The following is a 16839-nucleotide window of genomic DNA, read 5'->3' on the forward strand; positions in this document are numbered from 1 at the left end:
CAATTTGGATTTTATTGTTTGTCCCCTTTAAAAGGGGCCACTTTTGTTGAGTTGATTTTGATTGGTGACACCTGTGTCATCCAAATTAGCCAATCACGGAAGAGTAGTCAGCGGCAGTTTCTAGGGGCAGAATATTGAGCTCGGCGGAGGGGGACGCACGCCCGACTCAACCAAGCGTAAAATGACGCGCTATGATGTCAGTTGAGTGTCCCAATGTCATCGCGTCGTCCTGCGATATTTTGTTCAGCGGGCGCCCGCCTGAGTCGGCAGCAATTAAAAGGCCTATTAAGGCCATTAAAAAGGTCATTAATTTCAAACTCATGCTGCCCGTCCAACCTAACGGGCGGGATGAGGTTTCCTAGAGCAAATAAAAATTTCACACTTGAATTAATAACGTGTCCCTGCTTATGTAACAGAGTCACATGAGGGGACGTTTTATGACATCTTCGTTCTGTTCATTACTTTATTTTTAAATAGCGCTTCATCTCCCTGAGGCAGCTCCATGCCTCAGGGAGGTTGAAGTGCTTTTTTGCACTAGGCGCGTTCGCCCTCCTCCCACCACCCACACATGCAGCGCTGAGCGCTGCCGCTCGCGTTCCAAGCTGGGCGGACCTTAACTGGCCTCCCACGTAAAATCGTGGTGCGGTGCTGATGGCAGTCACCTTCCTGACCAGTCCCGCCCGCCTCCATCGAGCACCCCCGCCAAAGGCAAAATCCTGCCCCAGGCTTTTTTTTATTCATTCATTAGATGTGGGCTTCGCTGGCTGGGCCAGCATTTATTGCCCAGCCCTAGTTGCCCTTGAGAAGGTGGTGGTGAGCCGCCTTCTTGAACCGCTGCAGTCCATGTGGTGTCAGTACACCCACAGTGCTGTTAGGAAGGGAATTCCAGGATTTTGACCCAGCAACAGCGAAGGAACGGCGATATATTTCCAAGTTAGGATGGTGAGTGGCTTAGAGGGGAACTTCCAGGTGGTGGTGTTCCCATCTATCTGCTGCCCTTGTCCTTCTAGATGGTAGTGGTCATGGGTTTTGAAGGTGCTGTCAAAGGAGCCTTGGTGAATTCCTGCACTTCATGTTGTAGATGGTACACACTGCTGCTACTGTGCGTCGGTGATGGAGCGAGTGAATGTTTGTGGATGTGGTGCCAATCAAGTGGCCTGCTTTGTCCTGGATGGTGTCGAGCTTCTTGAGTGTTGTGGGAGCTGCATTCATCCAGGCAAGTGGGGAGTATTCCATCACACTCCTGACTCGTGCCTTGTAGATGATGGACAGGCTTTGGGGATTCATGAGGTGGGTTACTTGTCACATGATTCTTACTCAACACAAAGTCCCAGCCTCTGACTTCCATTGGTATTTATATGGCTAATCCAGTTAAGTTTCCAGTCAATGATAATCTCCCATGCCCCCAGAATGTTGATGGTGTGGGATTCAGTGATGGTAATGTCATTGAATGCTAAGGGGAGATGGTTAGATTTTTGCCTTGTTGGAGATGGTCATTGCCTGGCACTGGTGGGGGAAAACGTCACTTGCCATTTATCAGCCCAAACCTGAATGTTGTCCAGGTTTTGTGGACTACTCCAGCATCTAAGCTTACATGACTTAAGACATTGCTGGGTACCCTGATTAACACTCCAATTCATTGTTAGATGTAATGGGTTCCCAGTGGCTGTAGGTCACACATTTACACATGAGCAAGAACCACGACTGTGAGTGTGAGGAAATCACCACGGCATTGTGATTGCATGCACCCAACCACACATATAAACAGAATGGTAAGGGGCACTAGGTAATCAATTCATGCAGGTCACAGAAAATATTGCAACCTAATCCCCAAGTCAAGGACTGAAGCTTCATAGGAACAGAGCAGAGGCAAGGCTGAGACTCTTAAGGTGGAGGATGTGTGTCTCAGGGCAAGTTATTAAAGGTATTTGGTGAAGGTCCATGCTTAGTTTTTTTGGAATTGTTAAACTTCCTCTGTTTATTTATCTATAAAATTGAGCTATAATTGGATACCAAATAACGGAGCCATAAGATCTGGCTTGATGATGGAATGAGACAAGTCTAACTGTATTCCTCAACCATGACTTTCATGTGATCTATTGGTATAGGTGTAGGGTAATGGTTTACATCAGCTTTAATTTTTAAGTGAGGTTCTGTTAGCAGTGTTCAATTAGGATTCCAACTAAACACTCTTTTAGCTGACAGGGAGAGGACAATAAACTACATCTGTTAGCTCTAACATGAAAAAGGCACTTAGCATAGATCTGGATAATTAGGGAGTGAGTCAAGTTACTGGGTGTTATTCTCATTAAAAGTGAAGTATTGCAGCTAATAGGATAGGGTATAACTTCAAAACAAGTGAATCCTCACATGGATAGAGTGAAAGCAAGGCAGGAAAAGAGGGGAGACAGATACTTCAGAATTCGAGAAGGCCGGGCCAGTTACTCCCTCCACCTCAAAATTTATGAGGTTCTTGTCTCCTAACCATGACCCTGAACTGCAGGTCTAAGGCTGCAGGTGTACAACACTTCTGCTCTTCGTGGATGCAAAATATGACCAGCAAGACCCCTCTTATATTCCCTACCTGTGAATTAGATATTGCCCACTGAGCGAGAGCTGTCTGCATGAGCGGCCACACACACATACACAAAACCCTTCTCCATCTGACAAATCGCTGTCACAATAGTATAAGAAGCTCTCCAAGGACTCCAGTTTTACACCAGTCCGGAGGTACACTCAGCATGGTGTCAAGGTCAAAAACTTACAAGGTGGTTTCCATAAGACAATCAGTGTTGTTTGGGGAAAAAAGAACAGACAAGTTCATCCCAGTCTCCTGGCCAATCTTTAACTCAACAAATGCCTAAAAACAGGATACCTGGCCATTATCACACTGCCGTTTATGGGACATTAGTGTGGACAAATTGGCTGTTGCAGTTTCTATGTTACAACAGCAGCTGCATTTCAGCAATGCCTCATTAACGGCAAAGTATTTTGGAGCGGCCTAAGGTTGTGAAAGGTGCAATATAAATGCAAGTCATTCTTTCTGAAAGGTAGCAAGTGATAAATCAGATTCCTGACGGTCATTTCTTTATTCAAGCATTTACCTTATTGGTACTTGGACAGCTTATAGAGGTCATGTGGTGCAATGGTTACTGTCCCTGCTTCTGAGCCAGAAGCTCTGGGTTCAAGTCCCAACCCAATACATTCATAATGTGGCCAAACAGGTTGAGTATCAACATGCAAATCCTTCCAACACTCGCCAATGGCAGGTGGTGAGAATGGGAGAGATTCCTGGCCAGCCATGTGATGGAAAGAACATTGGAGCCTCTACCATCACTGTCCAGACTACAACATGCATGTAAAAGTGTATGTTGCCACAGCAACTTAAACTCCCTGAGTGAACGGTATTACACCACCACTTGGAGAGGGGCAGTTAGTTATCACACTCTCCTTTGTGGAGGGGCAGTAGGGTTTCTGTCAATTTTAGTGTGCAGGAAGACTTTATTTCTATTGACAAATTCACTCATGAGGTAAATTTCATTTAATATTTTATATCAAGTTTGATATTGCAGGATACAGTGGAAATAATTACCATGCCTTCTGATGCCAGCTATTAACAAAGGATAAATTTAAAGTATGTCAGATAAGAAATATTAGAGTTGACAAGGGCCCACAGAGTAATGATATCTACAAACGTCTCTCTCATTTCTTCTTGCCACCCACCAGCCTCTTCCCGTATCTTAATCCGAAAGAATTCCAATTGTACGAGGAGACATCTTTCTCCCTCTTCACCAACCCTAACCTGGCTGGCCATGAGTGGATCTTGCTCAGGATGACCTTCATGTTCCACAGCTCCTGGCTGAGGGCCTGTTGCTTTCTGAAGAGGTTGTAAAGGGGATTCTTGGGATTCCGATTCCCATTCAGCTTCTGAAGGTGGCCGGAACAGGGAAAACCAGCTGGCCTGTGCAGTTCTTCAGAGTTCATGTGATCAAAGAGACCAACTATTAAAACACAAAAGTGTGGCACAGAGTGAAATAAATCTCATTCAAACAGGTTCAGCCTTCACAGTTAACACAGGCTCTTTTACCTTCCAATTAGGCTGTTCAAATATCGCAAAGTTTAACATGCTCATATGAAACTTCTTTTATCAGCTATTTAGAGGAGATTTAATGGCAATCTGTGAAATTGTGAAGAGCTTTGATAGAATGAATAGTGGAAGATTATTCCCTCCAGGTGTCCATGTGGCTTAGTGGATACGCCACCCGTGCTCCATACATCTCTGGATCTCCAATCATAGCCCACCAGCTCAGATATGTTTCTGAAGTCAGATACAGGTGTTTAGGATGGAGAGAGGATGTGTGAGAGAAAGAGAGAGGGGTTGACACTTAAGCCTTTGAGAAAGAGTAGCAAGTGCCTCGGCCATATCCAGACACTTCCATGAAAGTGCATCATTACTATAGCTGCAGTACATGCATCAATAACAGTGCACACGTTTGAGTCCGAAGGTCGTGGGTTCATAGCCCCACTCCAGAGGCTCGAGTACACAATCTAGACTGACGCCCCTAGTGCAGTATTGAAGGAGTATGGCCCTGTCAGAAGTGCCAACAATTCAGATGAGTTTAAACTGAAACCGAGCTGGGCATAAATGATCCCGTGGTACTATTTTGAAGCAGAGCGGAGGAGATCTCCCTGGCGTTCTGGCTAATATTTATCCCTCAACCAACATCAATAAGACAGATCACCCAGTGACTTATCTCACTGGCAAATTGTGGGATCTTGCTGTGTGTAAATTAGCTGTCAGTTTTCCTTCAGTGGCTACATTTCAGAAGTAAAAAGCAAAATACTGCAGATGCTGGAAATCTGAAATAAAAACAAACACTATACTTGTGGCCTTTCTGGGCAAGAATGCAATTTTGTGCAAGAGTCCATATGACTCTTCTTCAGAGCTCTGGAGAAGAGTCATACGGACTCAAAATGTTAACTCTGTTTCTCTCTCTTTAGATGCTGCCAGACCTGCTGAGTTTCTCCAGCATTTTCTGTGTTTACACTTCAAAAGTATTTCAGTGGCTGTAAAGCGCTTTGGGACGTCCCAAGCTTGTGAAAGGTGCTATAGAAATGCAATTCCATCTTTTTTTTCCCTCTGGTTGAAGAGTCAGTTATGAGGGAGTCATTGGTTTAAAATAGCCGCTTAGAATGAGGTGAGAAATTAGGAGAAATTTCTTTACACCAGAAGGTTTTAGATCATGAAATTCTTTGCCGGAGGGAACGTTTGAAGGAGGAACTATGGCATCTTGTAAGGGAAGATGGGATAAATTCCTGAAGCAGAGGAAAAGCAGGGATATGGAGAGATAGCAGGTATTCATTTTGGATTGTGCTAATAAAAAACTGGCACAGACAGGATGGGCTGAATGACCTCCTTTGGTGCAATGAACATCAATGGATAAGAGCTCCATTAATGTAAATAACTAAGAAATGTAATAGGATTTAAAGAGCCTAATTTAAACTGTATGTTACAAATACCTCAATTAGTCAGCCATGTTATTAAAACTAATTTCATTCTTTTCATTGATTCTGCCTGAGGTTATTGCAGTCACTATCAAATTCCAAGCCTTGATAACAAGAATGATTCTCGTGATTTTGAAATAGTAAAATTTGACTTTATTGCCTGATGAGTTAATTGTGCAAACCCAAAGGGGATTTATTTCAGCAGTCTGTTATCACTGGGATGTGACATGGGGACTAGAATCAATGGCAATGCTAGCAGTGCAAAATTCTGATTGTTATCCAATGCCCAGAATGCAGTCCAGGAGCTAGTCCACTTGTGCTGCACACGTCCAATCGCAGCCCACCGATTCTAGTATGTTTCTGAAGTCAGATACAGATATATAAGACGGAGAGAGAATGTGTGAGAGAAAGGGAGGGGGAGAAATTGACGCTTGAACCTTTGAGAAAAGAGTAGCGAGTGCCTCAATCATACTCACACACTTTTATAAACTTATGTGCATGTGTACTAACATTGCAGTACATGCATCAATAACAGTTGCCTACATTCAAAGCGCATGTTTGTACCTGTTATTGTATTATGGATGCTTCTTTCCCCATTTATGGAGACATGTGTTAAAATACAGTGCCTTACACCAGCAGACATATTGTCTACACCCACACACACACAGACAATGAAACACACACACATACGTGTTACAGGTAATCCATTATAGTGCAAATCCAAAGCCCTTTATATGTATGAGTAACAGAAACCTACAAGTATATAAAATACTGTGTGTTTTTATTGTTACCTTTAATCACACTACAACCAATGTCTATTATTGGAAATCACAAAGTTAATGATTTAGCTCCCATTATATTAAGTTTTGGATGGCTCAAGGATCTTTGTAAACCTGACTGAACTTTAATTATTACCAATGAGATATGGTAGAATCTTAGAAGTACGTTAGTAAACCAGCTGATTTTTTTAAAAAATCTATTCGTTTCATGATCATTATCAAAGAGACTCAGCTGGGATTGCAGGATCATGATGGATCCTCAGCAACGCTCGGTACAGAAATACAAAGTGTCGACACTTTCCAACACCAACATGTCTCACCTCAATGTGCAATGGTGACATATCATAGCTTTAATAAAACTAGTTAAGGCCACATTGTGGTCCGTTTTGATTTTTGGGTGGCCCATGATGAAGAACACCAACTAGTTGATGATGAGGTGGCTGCAATTTTCAGACCCCAAGGCTCCTTCAATTCTTTCGCCTGTGGAACTGATTGCATTATGGCCCATCCTCTAACCAGTTCCGAGCTAAAAGGACAGTTGAGGCCCTAAGTCCTGATTTGCATACTGAAAGACGCTGATTGTTTCAAACAGGCAAGTGCCTTGGGTGCCAATTTTCAGGCCCCTTTCAACTTGTCGTTGCCACATCGTCAGGTTTAATGGGACAGTAAGGTTACCGTTTTGAGACCGTTACTCATTCAGAGATTCAATCTCGCTTCTGTTCAGCAAAGAAGCAAACCGTGTAGCACAAAATCTTGCCCAAAGCTAACTTTACCTGCAAACTGTGGTCTGTGGGTTGTCACATCCCTGTCCCAGTCCCTGTCCAAGGGGCTTCCAAGTTGGCCATCAAAGAAGAGGATCATCAGGAACAGCAGGAGTGTCCTCATACTGGAAACTGTGATAGAATACTGGTGAACTGCAAGAGAAAGTGAGTTTTGGTCATTGCGTCAGGGCAATTATTAATCTCACTCAGTAATTTAGCAATTGAGTTGTCAGAAGGTGGATTTCATAGCCCAAGAACTCCGCTTGACATGGCATTAGGGCATTCTTAACCTCACAAATAATTCAAAGAGAAATCCTTGTGTGATAGAGTAGAAGAGGTGAGTAAAAGAGTTGCAGCATTGGAAGACTAGATAGCATATTGGAGAACAGCAGTGGAGCTCCAGCAGAAGGGGCCAGGTAGATACATTGGAGAATTGGTCCCTTGACAGATGGACTCAAATTCACATTTGCTGTTATGATTGATTTGCCCGCCTGGCTCAGTGAAGGGACCTGGAGGGGTAGAATTTTAATCATAACGTACAATGACCTAACAAGTAGGATGGTCCTAGTTGCACAAGCATTAGGAAGCTTGAGCTGTTAAGTTACCTCATTTTAGCTGGTACATTTCTGCAGTATTCTTACACACGCAGGCTTCCCTGGGGTCTGGCCAAATTTTACCGAGGTTCCTCAAGTCCAGGTAGTGGAGTCTCTCTCATTCCACATCACCAAATAGACTTTCGCAGGAGCTTGGTTTGGGGACAGTTAAGTTTGCTGATGGATTTTCATGCAATTTCATATTTCAGCCCAGGTTCCCAAGGTGTTCTTGGTGGGGCAGGGGAAGTGAGCACAGGAGGAAGGCTGTATCTTCTGGTGATTTAACCAAGGATGTTCATTAATATTGACTGTGTATTGAGCAAAATACAACCAAGAGGCTTGGCTGCAACACTTGCTGGTGAGAGAAAAGAAACACAAATAGACCAAAATATAAGAGAGAGAGAGAGAGGGAGAGAGAGAGAGAGAGAGAGAAAGCAACACAGAACACATAGCCTTGGAAAGAGTAGAAAACAAAACTGTCAAGCTTCACAAGGAGGGTACCAGAACTGAGACCAGGACTTTCCGGCCCAACCCTGGTGGGAACCATCGCAGGAGATTTGTCAGCCCAGCCGAAAGCCCATTGACTTTTGGCAGTTCCGGACGATCCCGGCGGAAAATTCCTGAGGGATTACAACTATTGGGAAAGATTGCACTGGCCGCGGCTTTTACTGAAAAGCAGAATACTGCAGCTGCTGGAAGTCCGAAATAAGAACGGAAAATGCTGGAAATACTCAGGTCTGGCAGCTTCGGTGGAGAGAAGCAAACTTAACGTTTCATCAGAACTAGGAAAAGTTATAAACGGAATAGGTTTTGAGCAGGGGGGTAGGTGGACAAGGACAAAAGAAAGGTCTGTGATGGGCTGGAGGACAGGAGAGATTGAATGATGGAAGAGTCTTCCAGGGCCAAAGAAACGTTAACTCTGTTTCTCTCTCCACAGATGCTGCCTGACCTGCTGAGTTTTTCCACCATTTTCTGTTTTTATTTTGGGCTTTTACTGTTCAGGAGACGTCTCAGAGGTGACTTGATAGATGCCTTTAAAATCATGAATGGGTTGGGCAGAGTCAATGTGGAGAGAGTATTTTCACTTGCGAGCGAATTCAAACCACAATACAAAGGTTACACAAAGCTAAATCCAAAATACAAGTTGGTTACTAATAACTGAAGTAGGGAAACCACAGAAAAATTGTTTTTCAAAGGGAACGAATTGAATGTGGAACTGATTACTGCAGGAAGTGGTGAATCCTTTAGATGCTTTCAAAATGAAGCTAGACAAGTACATGAGAGAAAGGGGGAATAGGAAAATATACTGAAAAACTGAGGTGAGGCAGAAGGAATTGGATTAAGCTCGTGGAATACAAACCCCAACATAGACTAGTTGGCCAAATGGCCTTTTTCTGAGCTGTGCAGTCTATATAATAAGGAGCCAGATGGATAGATTATCTGATTAGAGTGGTGAGCGCTGGTGGAGTGATAGTGGGGTAAATGTTGGTGCATGGCTGGAGGGAGGAGGTGTGACATCAGTAGGGTTTGCATAGGCACAGAACTACATAGACACAAAGCATCAATTTGAACCCAATTTTCTGACCAGGAAACTGGCAGGATGTTGATTTTACAGCTTGCCTGATTTGACTCTTTATTGCAGAGTTCATAGAGGTTAATATTGCGCAAGCTTTTAAAACCAACATTGCTCCCTATCCCTTTCTGCCCAGCAAGTTAAATTAAAATGGCCCTCCTGAGAACAGGAGCATGCGACCTCAGCTACATAATTACAACCCGGGTTCCACACAGAGAGCCACAGATATGGGTAATTAATAAATAAAAGTCCATTTACTGCAGTCAGAATAGAAGAAAATCCATCAATTTTCAAAAGAGGTGCAGGCCGCGAATGTCTTGGTGAATCTGTACTGCTGCAACCCGAAACTCTGACTTGATTAATTTCTGGAGTGTGTCTCATGGAAGTGAGTGGGAGGCAGTGGATGAAAGCGTTGATCAGTAGGGTTTCTGGCCTTTGTTCTGTGAGCAACATGAAAGGCAACCCACTCCAAATCTGCGCAGATTTACCTGCAGAGACCCTGTAAAGCAAATATACCCAGCCATACTTACTGCTTGCTTTATGCAGCCAGGTGGCTAGATTTGAAATTATCACCATAGAGTAATGTGATCCCTGCAGTGGCCCACCCAGGACTCTTTGGCTTCAATAATCTTTTATTTTTATTTCCATTCCCCTCAAACCATCTCCTCAATCTTCTTCATCTCTTCTCCCCCGAAAGTGGTTTTTATTTGTTCTTGGGATGTGAGCACCACTGACAAGGCCCAGACTTATTACCCACTCCCAATTTCCCCTGAGAAGGTGGTGCTGAATGGCTTTGTTGAACCCCTGCAGCCCATACTCCTGAGACACTGCTTCTCCTTCTTGTGCCTCACCCAGTTGGCCACTCTTGACTTGTGACCAGACAGGAGTGCCATTGGTAGCGCCCGGCATGTAGTCAGTGCTGAGCAACTTTGGCCATGATTGTCCATGCAGTCGATTTCCATCAAAAGAAAATTGTGGGCAGTGCACCCATTATTTTTACATCCCCCATCATTTGCATCCAAGGCCAATGATTTGTGGATTGTCAAAAATTCACTTGGGTTATTTAACAGAGATGGTATTAATGCTAAGTGGACTTAATCAGATTTCGACATACACATGGCATTTTTAAGATGGAGTCACCAGACATGAGTGAGAACCAGAGCATACTTTATCTCCTTACCTGCAGTAATCGATTGTAATGAAGAATTCAACTGATATGAGATAATTCAGCACAACCCAAAGGTTGAATGTGGGGTCTTTCTGATCTGTTGGGCCAGTTCCACACTGGCCAAAGCTCTCTCCATCTAGGCCACTAAGAACAATAGCTTACACTTATATAGCACCTTTAACATATTAAAACATCTTAAGGTGCTTTACAGGCGAATTATCAAATGAAATTTGTCACTGAGCCACATAAGGAGATGCTAAAATGGATGACCAAAGAGTTAGGTTCTAATGTGAACTGTAAAGGATAAGAGAGTTAGAGAGGCAGAGAGGTTTATAGAGGGAATTCCAGAGCTTAGGGCCTCAGCAGCTGAAGGTACAGTTGCTAATAGTGGAGCAATTAAAATCAACGATGCTGAAGAGGTGCAAATTAGAGGAGAGTAGAGATCTCAGCGGGTTGTAAGGCTGGAGGAAGCTGCAGAGGTAGGGAGGGCTGAAGCGATGGAGTGTTTTGAAAACAAGAAGGAGAACTTTAAAATCGAGCCATTAATGACAAGGGGTGATGGGATTGGGTGTGAGTTAGGATATGGGGGACAGTTTTTTGGATGATCTCTAGTTTATGTTGCGTGGACGGTGGGAGGCCCTTCCTGGAGAACATTGAAGTAGCTGAGTCTAGAGCTAACAAAGGCATGGATGAGAGCTACATCAGAAGATGAGCTGAAGCGGGGGCAGAGTCAGGCGGTGTTATGGAAGTAGAAACAGGAAGCTTGGTGATGGTGTGAAAATGTGGTCAGATGCTCATCTCAGGGTCAAATACGACACCAACGTTGCGCGCAGTTTGGCTCAACCTCAGATGCCAGGTATCTCAGGAACGGAGCTATGTTGGCGGGGAGCCCCCTAAAGACAATGGCTTCCCATTTGATATCGCTGTTCATTCAGTAATGGATGTCGGACAAGCAGTGTGACAAATCAGAGACAGTGATAGGGCTGAGAGAGGTGGTGGTGAGATGGACCTTTATCTTAACAAATACCTTCTTCCATTTTTCAGGACAGTTCACCATCACACAGCCTCCTTCAGCTGGAGGAGGGTGGTGATCTGAAACGTAGAATGCGCAGTGTTCTTGCCATCTTTCCACGCTGCTGGCCAAGAAGCTAGCGGACTTGTGTAAACCGATTTAAGCGGTCAGCAAACAGGGCACTCAGAACTCAATCTGCCAGAGAGAGGCATTATGCTCTCCACTTTATGCCACCCTGTGGCATTATGACCATCTCCGCCAGCTCTACACAGTGAGTTGGTTAAACAACTAGAACACCTAGATTTAGTTGGCAAATTTCACCTGATGTTCATTCTGTTTCCTGTACTGTTTATGACCGCAATAAACACCAGCTCCTCTTCTAAACGATGAAAGACATTTGACATTTAACTGAGATGATTCCTCAATGATGCAAGGGCACCAAGTGAGCTCCAATACTTGTAAAGGTCAATCTCCAACTAAGAAGTCTTTATTGTCAGATGACCAGGGATATGATTGCAGCACATCGATTTTAAGTAGACATGTTACAAAGAATCATTCGTGTAGGGTCAGATGTGACAGGCGGGCTGAGTAGTGAGTTGCTCTCCTGATGTTTTATATGATGGAGTAACACAAGACAAGTCGACACCTGTATCTTTTCCTTTGTTGAGAAAGACAGTGAAGAGCCAAGTTCCATAGTGCAGGACACCAAAGGTGAAAAGAAGAGGAGAAAAGTGAATGAAGTAGTTATGGGCTGGTAAGAAGCCTGTAAATTGTTGGTGTGAGGATAGACTGAGGAGTTCCACAGTTCTGAGGTCACGGAAAAGATTTATGACATGATTCAGTGAGTCTTAATTTTAAAGCAGTGATGACTCATTGAGTGTGGGATTGTGGGGGGTTGGTGGGGGGGGGGAAGATAACACATATAGAATGATGTCTATAGAGCTTTGCGAAAATGCAGGGAAAATTCACAGGAGCAATGATTAAAATATGATTGATGAAATAAAGAGAGGAAAGGTTGTGATAGAGAAAAAAAAGGAGTCAGTTTTGAGCTGCACCTCTATTATCATTAACAAGACAGTCATTTCAGCATGAAATCGTCAGATTCTCTGAATCAACTTAATAGTTGATCCTTTTGCCAGCAATTGTAAAAGATTTGTTTCTCTGGTCAGAGCAATGCAATAAGCACTTGACAAAATGATCAGGTACCAGGGGAGTGGGTGCTAGTGCCTTATAGCCTTCTTCCCCCTCCTTTGCTTCCAGTGACCCTTCCCCATAAATGACATTCCTCCTCAATCTATTTTGGCTTTGTTAGTTTTGCAGTACGAGTGTGAATTCACACAGGCGTGTTTGCTTGCAATAAACTAGACTTTCCTATCACAGGAGCATTGGAAAAGAAGTAGACCATTCAGCCCCTTGAGCCTGTTCTGCCATTTAATTAGTCTATGCCCCCATCACAGGGCAATTTGTATTTTTTGTACAGGACTAATCAATCCACAGAAGGAATGATCTTACATTTGTCCGAATAGCTTTGCTTTAAAAAGGATCTCACCAGATAGATTTTATTTTGCTGAAAATAGTTGAATAATGATTGGCCATTCCTTTAATGAAGGGACTCTGGAGGTGTTAAATTTAACTGGTGCATCACAGTACAAGAATTATCCGAAGAACAACCTTCAGAAGGAGGGGTTCCCTATGGACAGTGGGGGGGAGGGGCTGGGATGTTTCTAGAGCTGTGAGAGCGGGTCGGGGGAAGGGGTGCTGCAGGGCTGTGAGAGCTGGGCGGGGGTTTGGGTGTATTGCCAGGGCTGTCAGAGCAGGGTTCGAGGAGATGGGGAGATGGTGGGAAACAGGAGGAGAACACGTACTCTGTATGCATACTACCAAATGGCTATTTGATATGGGGATAGTGGGGAAAAATGGCGTAGGTAGATGATCAGCCATGATGGGCGGAGCAGGCTCGATGGGCCAAATGGCCTACTCCGGCTCCTATTTCCTGTGTTTCTATGTTTCTATTTAAAGCTCCCAATCATGGGACAAACAGTGTCTCAGGACCAGGCAGCCCAGATCACAGGATAGTGGACTCAGGCAGGGGATGATCCCGTAAAATAAAAGAACCTGGCATGATTAATATCATAGTGCAAGGTAGAACTGACGCACTTGAGGTCTACATGCATTTGTTAATATTGTCGCTAATAAAGTTAAATCCCTCTAATTTCACAGAGGGCATACCGCGCTGGAATCTCAACAGTATTCAAAGTAGAAACGTCACCTTTCTAATCTATGCAACGCAGCCAACATAGCTTGAGGAGGAATGTCATTTATGGGGAAGGGACACTGGAAGCAAAGGAGAGAAAAATGGTTATAAGGCACTAGCACCCACTCCCTGATACCTGATCGTTTTGCCAAGTGTTTATTGCATTGCTCTGATCCAGAGTAACAAACCTTTTACAAACGCTAACAAAAAGGAGGGCATCTATTAAGCCGATTCGGAGAATTTGATGATTCACTACATCCTCTGCTCTCAGCAGCTAATGATTGAAATTTCTAGAGTAGTCACTTCTATAGATGGTACTGGCAAATGCAGAAATCTTTTAAAAACTAGCCTCCCCACTGAGATTAAACACAAGGAATTGTTTACAGGTGCAGTGAATCTGAGTAGGGTAAGTGTCATCACCCACAAGGTTAAAAATAAGTTTATCTTAAGAAAAACGATGCTAATCTGAAATACGTACCGGGAGTCGGGCTGCAGAAACAGTCAGTTTTCCCGAAGAATCTTCATGAACTCTGAACCTCGTCTTGCGTTGGAGCGTGCTACCACAGGTGGGTCACTGGCGTGGGTGAGATTCCTGAGCACTGGGACCTCTTTTCTCTGATCTAACTAAAAAGTCCTCTTTCGGACAGGCACACTAATTGTTTCTCTCTCTCTGTCTCTCTCTCTCTCGGTTTCACGCAGGGCCCATGCTGAGTGCCTGGGTGTCTGCATTTGAAATTCACTCCAACTTCCCTACAGCCTCTTTTATACAATCAGCTACCCACGTCACCGCAACGAGTCCAGTTTGTGAGTTTCATTGAAATGAGCAGCTTTGAGTCAGACCTGTCATTAGCTCCAGGTATTTGGGTGGGAGGATGCAGAAATTCAGTCCTCCCCCCACCCACCAACCCCAACTCCCCCTCCCTTCCCCATCGCAACCCCCCCTCCCCCTCCCTGCCCCCCCCACCCCCCCCCACAACCCACCACCAGTCCCCACTCAATCTGTCCAGCTGATTGGCTGTATCTGCAGAAATCAAATCATTTGGCAACATCTGATCTTCTGTTTAAAAAGAGAAACCAGAAAACAAAGCTTGGCTTGAACATTTTCAGATTCCAGCGATGGTGTTTTTAAATTCAAAATGAAAGCAAAATACACCTTGCTGCTCAGACAGGCACAAGCAGCTCATCAGTAGGAACACAAGAGTTAGGAGCGTGCAAAGGGTCAATTCAAACCCCCCACCTTCAAACCCACTCTGCCATTCGATATGATCACGGCTGATCCCCCACCTCAATTCCACTTGGCCGCGCTATCACCAAGTGCGTTAATTCCCTTCATAACCAAACGCCTATCCAGGGGGCCCCGCCTATCCTGAAAATGTTCTCCGCAAATTTTTAAATGAGAACCGAAAGTGCTGGAAATGCCCACCCGACCTCCGCTGCGTCTGTGGAGAGAGAAACAGGGTTAACGTTTCAAGTCGAATATGATTCTTCTTCGGAAGTTGTCGTCGGCTCCAAAGAAGAGTCATATTCGATTCGAAACATTAACTCGGTTTCTCTCTCCACAGGCGCCGTGGAGATCAGCCAAGCATTTCCAGCACTTTCAGTTTTTATTTCGGATTTCCAGCATCTGCGGCACTTTGCTTATATCTCAGCAAATGTTTCCCTTACCCCTTGATCTCCCCATCCCCACCCCCCCCCGCCCCACCTTTTCTTGAACCTAGGGTCCTGAGGCCAATAGTAGCAACTTTACTGCTGAGACTAGCTAATTCAGTACAGGTCTGAAACAGCCTGGGTCCCTCAGCAACAATAACTTACAATTTTACGATACCCCCTCATGTGGTGGGAAGCATCTCAGATGGCTCCACAATAAGGAGGAGATCGAAACCAAAGCCCAGGAGGAGAAATGGAGATGTAGGATGGCAAAATGAAAGAGGGTGGTTTTGGGAAGGTTTTGTGGTCAGAAGAGAGACATCAAAAGGCAAATGGAAGTGGGTAGCGAATTCAGAGGACAAAAGCATAGGAGCTGAATGAACCAGCTGCTGATAACATTCGTAAATCCTAAGGAGCAACAAGCAAGAGTTAGTTAAAGAGAAGCAATTTAGCAACAGATAAAGAGAAAATAAACTACTGGGGCTCTGATTCAAAAATAGGAAATACTGAAAATGCAGACAGGTCCAAACTGAAGCTAGATATCAGTCAAGTGATTTCTATTTTCTGTTGGGCTATAAACCCCTCTTACCAAAGACCAAACTAGAGTTTTCTGGACTGTTGCTGATCTCTTACAGAGCTGCTCACTGCCCTTTCTCCAACCTCGTGGTTCCATGAACCCACACCACTCATTTCAATCTCCAAGATATATGAACAGGAGTTTCCTGATAGACCCCCTCTCTTAACTCAATGGGCTGAGCTTCCCCCTATCCACCCCACCACCCCCCACCACCGCCCCCCTCCCCCCCCACCTCTCCCCACTATGGTGGCTGGAGTGAAGTTGGGGAGGGGAGTAAGGAAATAGAAAACAACCATGTCAGCATGGCTCCCCGAAACATTCCCACCTCCGGACACGTTTCCAAGGGTTGGCCTGGGAAGTGGATCACCAACATTCAGCACCGCCGGGTAGAGTCAATTTAAATAGTTAAGGCCCCATTTACGGTTGATTTTGCCAGTGATGGAACAACCCCGCACTCCAGGAGGAGGCTGCCAGTTCCATGGTGGGTGCCTCCCTGCGGCAGTCCTGGGGGCCCAACCATGGCAGAGGATCTATCCCTCAAAGTGGGGGCCATGGGCTGGAAAAGCATCCGCTTGTGGACCCAACAATCGAACTGTCCCCTCCAATTCCAGGGGCCTGACACCATCCCCCTCTAAAACATTGAGGGTGGAATTTTCCGGCCCGCCCACCATCAGGATCATCCGATCCCACCGAAAGCCAATGGACTTTTGGTTGGACCGCCGAATCTGCCGTGGAGGGTCCCACCACAACGGGGCTGGAAAATCCCGGCCTGGTTTATCTTTGTGCTTCCACGTTGAGATGCCCTCGCATTCTCAGACCTACCTCAGCAGTGCCTACATCCCCTGGTGGGGTTGCTGAGGCTCTAGAGCTGTGATCAGGCCTGCAGCCCGCCCATCAACCTTAAAAGGACAGCGAGTGTGGAGGCAGCGAATGAGGAGGCTGCCTCCAGGGAAATAACTCCTACAGTTTG

At 44.8% G+C, this 16839-nt stretch overlaps 1 protein-coding gene across 1 annotated transcript in view; it reads right to left on the reverse strand.

The window, feature by feature from the left end:
* Nucleotides 1–3538: 3538 nt before the first annotated feature.
* Nucleotides 3539–16839, reverse strand: part of LOC144683406 (vesicle transport protein GOT1B-like) — a 37028-nt gene continuing 23727 nt past the window's right edge. The window contains exons 5-6 of the transcript XR_013577245.1: nt 7058–7198; nt 3539–4001 (exon numbers count right to left, since the gene is read on the reverse strand). The gene's annotated coding sequence lies outside the window, so the exon portion shown is untranslated. The remainder of the gene's footprint in view (nt 4002–7057; nt 7199–16839) is intronic.

Source organism: Cetorhinus maximus, chromosome 8 (assembly GCF_964194155.1).
Source record: "Cetorhinus maximus chromosome 8, sCetMax3.hap1.1, whole genome shotgun sequence".
NCBI lineage: Eukaryota > Metazoa > Chordata > Chondrichthyes > Lamniformes > Cetorhinidae > Cetorhinus > Cetorhinus maximus.